General features: G+C 39.7%; 1 pseudogene; it reads left to right on the top strand.

The window, feature by feature from the left end:
- Nucleotides 1-4456: 4456 nt before the first annotated feature.
- LOC111819602 (V-type proton ATPase subunit E 1 pseudogene) lies at nucleotides 4457-6108 on the top strand (annotated as a pseudogene).
- Nucleotides 6109-7208: the final 1100 nt, after the last annotated feature.

The raw sequence follows: 7208 nt of genomic DNA, 5'->3' as shown, positions 1-7208 counted from the left end.
AGAGTAAAACTACATCATCATCTAAAAAAAATGCCTTAAAAAGCATATGATAAAACTCAATAATTATGCCCAATATACACTGCTAACTTACTAGGAATAGAAGAAAACTCTCTTACTTTGATCAAGGCTATATGCCAAAAATTTATAGCAAACATCATACTTAATGATGAAATATTTGAACTTGTTCATTAATGTAAGCACCAAAAATTAGAAACATTCGTCAACGGAATAATGATTAAAGGTATGCGTCAGGGTTGTATGCTTTCACCATATTCAATCTGTGCACTGAGCAAATAATCAGAGAAGCTGAACTATATGAGGAGGAACAGGGCATCAGGATTGGAGGAAGACTCATTAACTACCTGCATTATGCAGATGACACAGCCTTGCTTGCTGAAGTGAAGAGGACTTGAAGCACTTATTGATGAGGATCAAAGACCACAGCCTTCAGTATTGTGATAGTTAAGATTGTGTGTCAACTTGCCTGGGCCATGATTCTCAGTGTTTTGGCAGTCACGTGATGTTGTGATTTGATATGTGATCACAGCCATGATGGGATCTGCTGTGAGTAGCCAGTCGGTTGAAGAGGAGTTTCCTTGGGCGTGTGGTCTGCATCGAGTGTGAGTGGACATTCTGGCAGGGCTGAGGGGCTTTTGCTCGTCCTGGATCCTGAAGCTGGCTCTTGTTCCTCCAACTTCCGGTTCTTGGGAGTTGAGCTAGCAGCTTACCTGCCATCTTGGGATTCGTCACTCTTCACAGCTTGCGAGCAAGAGCTCTGCTCTCCGGCCTGCTGATCTTGGGTTTGACAGCCTCTACGGCTCCGTGAATCAGGAGAAGACTCAATCCTGACCCACGGACTTGGGACATTACAGCTTCTACAACTGTGGGAGCCATTTCCTTGATATAAATCTCTTTACATTACATATATATATATACCCTTTACTGGTTTTGCTTCTCTAGAGAACCTAGCTTAAGACAAGTATGGCTTCACCTCAACATCAAGAAAACAAAAATCCTCACAACTGAACCAATAAGCAACATCATGATAAATGGAGAAATGATTGAAGTTGTCAAGGATTTCATTTTACTTGGATCCACAATCAACACCCATGGAAGCAGCAGTTAAGAAATCAAGTGACGCATTGCATTGGGCAAATTTGCTGCAGAAGACCTCTTTAAAGTGTTGAAAAGCAAAGATGTCACCTTGAAGACTAAAGTGTGCCTGACCCAAGCCGTGGTGTTTCCAGTTGCCTCATATGCATGTGAAAGCTAGACGATGAATAAGTTAAGATAGAAGAAGAATTGATGCCTTTGAATTGTGGTGTTGGCGAATAATATTAAATATACCATGGACTGCCAAAAGAAAAAACAAATCTTCCCTGGAAAAAGTACAACCAGAATGCTCCTTGGAAGCAAGGATGGCGAGACTACATCTCACTTTGGACATGTTGTTCGGAGGGATCAGTCCCTGGAGAAGGACATCATGCATGGTAAAGTAGAGGGCCAGTGAAAAAGAGGAAGACCCTCAATGAGTTGAACTGACACAGTGGCTGCAACAATGGGTTAAAGCATAACAAGGATTGTGAGGATGACGGAGGACCAGGCAGAGTTTAGTTCCATTTTACGTAGTGTCACTTTTAGTCGGAACCGACTCAACGGCACCTAACAACGACTTTCTGTCTTATTACCATAAATATGTGTTACTGGACAGTTTGCCGAGAACAAAAATACTCTTTTGTGGTATTTTACTCTTAACTATAAATGGTTTATTATTATTGTTATCTTCTTGAATGTAACCTTAAGTCAATAGATACAGCAAAGTTTACTTTTCACATTTATTATGATAATATATTTATGCACTTTATCAGTGTTACATGAAATTGTATCTGTTACGATATTTGTTGTAACTGCTGAGTCTATACATATAAGTCGTAATATATACTCCAGCATTGTGATGACTAAAACACGAACTATAAAGGCAGTAGCTTTGTTCAGTCACCCCATAACTCCAAACCAGAACCAAACTGGTTGTCGTCGAGTCAGTTCTGACTTATGGCAACCCCATGTGTTTCAGAGTAGAACTGCTCTCCACAGGGTTTTCAATGGCTGTGATCTTTGGGAAGGAGATTGCCAGGCCTCTGGCACCTCTGGGTGGATTCAGACTGCCAACCTTTCAGTTAGTAGCCAAGCAAGTCAGGCAGCAGGCTGGACATTTCTGCAGGCTTACATCTCAAGAACCGGAGGTCAGGTGATAAGAGTTTAGGGTCAAGAGAGAGCAAGCTTTGCCAGAACTTCCATTTATATTCTGAAGGGAGGACATACCCCCAAGAAAACTCCTCTTTCAACTGATTGGCTGATCATATCAAATCATGTCATGGAATGTAATTGTATTATATTACATTATGGAAGAGCAGCCAGTTCAATGTCTGCCACAACCACTGAGAATCACAGCCTAGTTAAGATGACATATGACATTAACCATCACACCCTGATGAGTCACGGGGCCACTACAATGCCATCTATTGTGTCCAGGCGAGTGAGATTTTATAATTGGCCAACTTTCGTTGGTTATATGACCATCCCTGCATAGGGGTTTGCTGAGTTACATGAATGACAGTCCCACCAAAATCACATGGAATAGGGAAGGTCAGGAAAAGACGCTGGACCAACAAAAGCGTTTCAGATATCCACTGAGGCCCAGACAGAGCAGGCAATTCTCCCTAACACTGTAAAACACACATCGTTAATTATCCCATTTTTCAACTGGTCACAGATTTGCCTAAAAAAAAAAAAAACCTTCCAACAGAAAATGATGTCTGTTTATTCCAAATGAATATATTTAAAAAATATGTATAACCTAAACTTGTAGATCAGAAAACTGAGATGATGGATTTGAATAAATATACAAGTAAGTATCATGAAAGGTTCCAGATATATCACTGTAGCTACTGTGCCAACAACTATGCCCAAATACTGGTATTCAAGATAAAATTTTCTATTATGAATGAAAACTTGTTGAGCAAGTGTATAAAGAGAATTTGAAGACTCCTTTAGTTGTAAAATAGAGAATAAAAATAGTACATTCGGGAAATTCCCATCAGATAACTTCCCCCATTTAATAACATAACAATCACATTTTAATTTAACCATTTTCAGACAGCTAGAATGGTACATAGACAAATAATCAAAAGTGAAAAGCAAGAAAGAGAAGAAAAAAAAAGTAACATACACTCAATATTTTGATAATATGCTCCTGACTATCTAAAAATTTATTCTAATTACAAATGATATATATAAATTATGCTGCTTGCTTTGAAAAATATAGTGCCAGAAGTCACTAACCTTAAGAGAATCCCTAATCTTTAGTTTAGCAAGTAATCTTTATCATCAGAGAAAAAAGACTATAAAATTGCTAAAGTAAATTTAAAGAATCCTAGGAGGATTTTTGTCCCTAGGTGGTGCAAACGGTTAACGTGCTCGACTGGAGGCTCAGGTTCACCCAGAGTTGTCTTGGAAGAAAGCCCTGACCATCTAGTTCTGAAAAATCAGCCATTGAAAACCCTAGTGTCATGGATTGAATTGTGTCCCCCAAAAATATCTGTTAACTTGGCTGGGTCGTGATTCCCAATATTATATGATTGTCTACCATTTTGCAATCTGATGTGATTTCCCTATGTGCTGTATATTCTATTGCTATGATGTAATAAGATGGATTAATGGCAGTTATATTGATGAGGTCTACAAGATTAGATAGTGTCTTAAGCCAATCTCTTTTGAAATATAAAAGAGAAAAGCAAGCAGAGAGACATGGGAACTTCATACCACCAAGAAAGCAGTGCCAGGAGCAGAGCGCGTCCTTTGGACCTGACGTTCCTGTGCTGAGATGCTCCCAGACCAAGGGAAGACTGATGCATCCCAAGGACCTTCCTCCAGAGCCGACAGAGAGAGAAAGCCTTCCCCTGGAGCTGACGCCCTGAATTTGGACTTATAGCCTACGAGACTGTGAGAGAATAAATTTCTCTTTGTTAAAGGCTTCCACTTGTGGTATTTCTGTTATAGCAGCACTAGATGGCTAAGAGACCTATGGGGCACAGTTCTACTCTGACACACATGGGGCCACCATGAGTCAGAACCTACTCAATAGTGACTGGTTTGTTTGTTTTAAGGAGGATTCTGATTCTGAGAAGCTGGCAACAGTGAGAGCATAATGTTTGAACCTCCCTGACTCCATCCATACAAACAGAGCAATTAGGATAGTAAAATCAAAGACTTGTAAATGACATCTACAACAGAAGTAGGTGATAAACTATACCTATGAATTCCAAATAAAAACGAGTGGAGACAAACTGCCAATAGCTACAGATCCATGCGGTATCAGTGTGTCTGCGGAGAACCAGAGGGTATCCAATCAAGTTTCTGATGGCCATCAAAACAGAAGAACCCCAAAACTGCAAACATGGGCTCTCTGAAAGACACAGTGGACAAACCTAAGGATAGCCAAATGGAGAGAGTGGTTTCCAGGGTACAATTTGTAGGGTGAGTGCAAGGGGATTGCGATACACTAAGGTCTGATGGTGCTGGAGCAGTCTGGGTTCAAGAAACTTTTGAAACTAACAAATCAATCTCTCTTATAAGACAATGTTCTACGCTGAGGAGAATTTGCTAAAATATCATCCAAAACGAGCAAGACAGGGTCAATAAAGGTAAGGGAAAGGGAAGGTCCAGATACAAGTGGAGGACAGTAGCTGGGCAGCCATATATAACTTTTGCTTGTTACTTTGCAAAAACAACAGAAGAGGGAGTCCTGGAGCTGGGAATTTAGAAAATCTATCTTGTTCAGCCCCTCCATTCCAAAAGCAGAAGACACATTTCATTTCAAAATAAGCAATAGAAAAGGTTTGTGACCAAATCTCATACAAAAGTTGTTATAAGAAAAAAAGAATAAGAGGAAGAATAAAATCCCCACAGACCATGATAAAATCACTTCAAAAAGACATGCCCCCCCAAATGGAACTGTATAACCTGATATTTCAAAATAAGCTAAAAGAAATTTTTTAAAGTCTGTAGTTATTGTTGTTTGCTGTCAAGTCAGTTTTCGACTCATAGCGACCTCACGTGCCCCATAGGGTTTTCTAGGTTGTAATCTTTACAGGAGCAGATCACCAGGTTTTTCTCCCAAGGAGCCACTGGGTGGTTCTAACTGCCAACCTTTTGGTTAGAAGCTGAGAGCTTAACCATTGTGCCACCAGGGATCTTTAGAGAAAAATGTAGAACCTGTGAAAGAACAACATAAATCATCATTAGAGAAACTCGAAATGAGTGGGAACCAGAAGCTGGGGTTATAAAGCAAGGAAGCCAAGACTTTTGCTAAATTTTCCTCTGCTGTCCCTTCAAATATCAATCTAAACTCATTATTCTCAAGACTACTAGCATTGCTTTTGCCAGGGCTCTCAGTGATGCTGACATGCAAAAGAAGATTAAGCACATGATGGCTTTCTTTGAACAAGAAGTCAATGAGAAAGGAGAAGAAATAGATGCAAAGGCAGAGGAAAGATAAAATGTTGGGAAAGGGTTGTGTAAACACAAAGACTAGAGATTATAGCAGTCTATGAGAAGAAAGAAAAGCAGACTGTGAAACTGAAGAAAATGCAGATGTCCTACTAGATGTGTCAAGCAAGATTCCAAGTCCTCTGAGCTAGAAACGACCTTATCAAAGAGCTACTGAATGAAGCAAAACAGAGACTCAGGTGATAAATGCTGCTGGTGCCTTGGTGCTCAGAGATTTACATCTGTTGCTGGAGGCCCTCATGATTAGTCATTGCAGGAATCAGGACCTTTTTCTGGCAAAGGCTGAAGTGTGGTGTTCCCTATACTCAAAATTGCCTCCAGAAAAGAAAAAAAAATTTGGTTTTGATGTCTAAATTGATCAAAAGGCCTACTTGCCTGAGGGAAATACCTGGCAGTGTTGAGATCTATGGTGGAGGTTACAAAATAAAGATTTTCAATAACCTGAAAAGCCGGCTGGCTGGGTCTCATAACTCAGGAATGATGCCAAAAGTCTGAGGAGCCTTGTTTGGTATAAATGCTAACAGAAAGTTTTTTGATTAAAGCCTTTGGAAGTGGAGTTCATTCCACTGCTCTGCTGTTGTGACATGAAAGCATATGACATTTGAAGAAACAAGATTTTCCTATTCATCTCCTCTTTGATGTTCTGATACCGTTCTGTTTTTATCGACGGAGTAACTCTTCTGTAGCTATCGTCTTTGTTCTAATCATCAACACTGAGAGCAACATTTATTTAAATATTAAATAAATAACTACTTTAAACTGCTTCTAGAAGTAACACAACTTTCAGCTGATTCTGCAGCGTGAAGTAGAGGGGACCAGATAGTGGTGTGTAAATTGTACCCAGTCTTCTGCTCTTTGCCTATATCCAGGTGTCTAGTTTACAGAGTTTTCTGCATCTTTAAAGCTTTAAATGTCTGTTCTTTTGACTTAATATGCATGTGGCAAGCACTCACTCCACTAGCAGTAGGTTCACTGTTACCCACTTGGGCTTAGATGTTCTCATCTGTAAATGTGCTTTTATTTACTAAAGCAAAAGGTTTACGTGGGGAACAAGAGGAGAAAACGCAGGAAATATGTATATTTGATTTAAGGAAACAAGCTAGAAGAAATACAAAAGCAAATAAAAACAGCAAATAATACATTAAGAGAAATAAAAAAAAAGAGCAACATATTTAAAAATCAAAAAGAAATGAAGAGGAGAAAAGGATTTGAGAGAAAGTGACCGTTATGGATTGAATTGTGCCCCCCTAAAGATACGTTGAAGTCCTAACCCCCGTACCTGTGAAAGTGACCCTGTTTGGAAATAGAGCTTTCCTTTTGTTATGTTAATAAAATCATTCGGGAGCTGAGGGGGTCCTAATCCCTAATGTAATCCCTTCTGAGTGGTCTCTTACAAGAGGGAAAACAGACGTTGAGACATACACACACAGGGGGAAGACCGACACCATGTGTCATGGATTGAATTATGTCCCCCAAAAAAATGTGTGTATCAATTTGTCCAGGCCATGATGCCCGGTATTATGTGGTTTTCCTATATGTTATAAATCCTGCCTCTACGATGTTAATGAGGGAGGATGGGCGGCAGTTGTGTTAGTAAGGCAGGACTCAGTCTACAAGATTGGATTGTATCCTGAGGCAAT

Source organism: Trichechus manatus, unplaced genomic scaffold (assembly GCF_000243295.1).
Source record: "Trichechus manatus latirostris isolate Lorelei unplaced genomic scaffold, TriManLat1.0 scaffold00013, whole genome shotgun sequence".
NCBI lineage: Eukaryota > Metazoa > Chordata > Mammalia > Sirenia > Trichechidae > Trichechus > Trichechus manatus.
The sequence above is the reverse complement of the archived record's forward strand: the minus strand, read 5'-3'. Positions and strand labels throughout refer to the sequence as shown.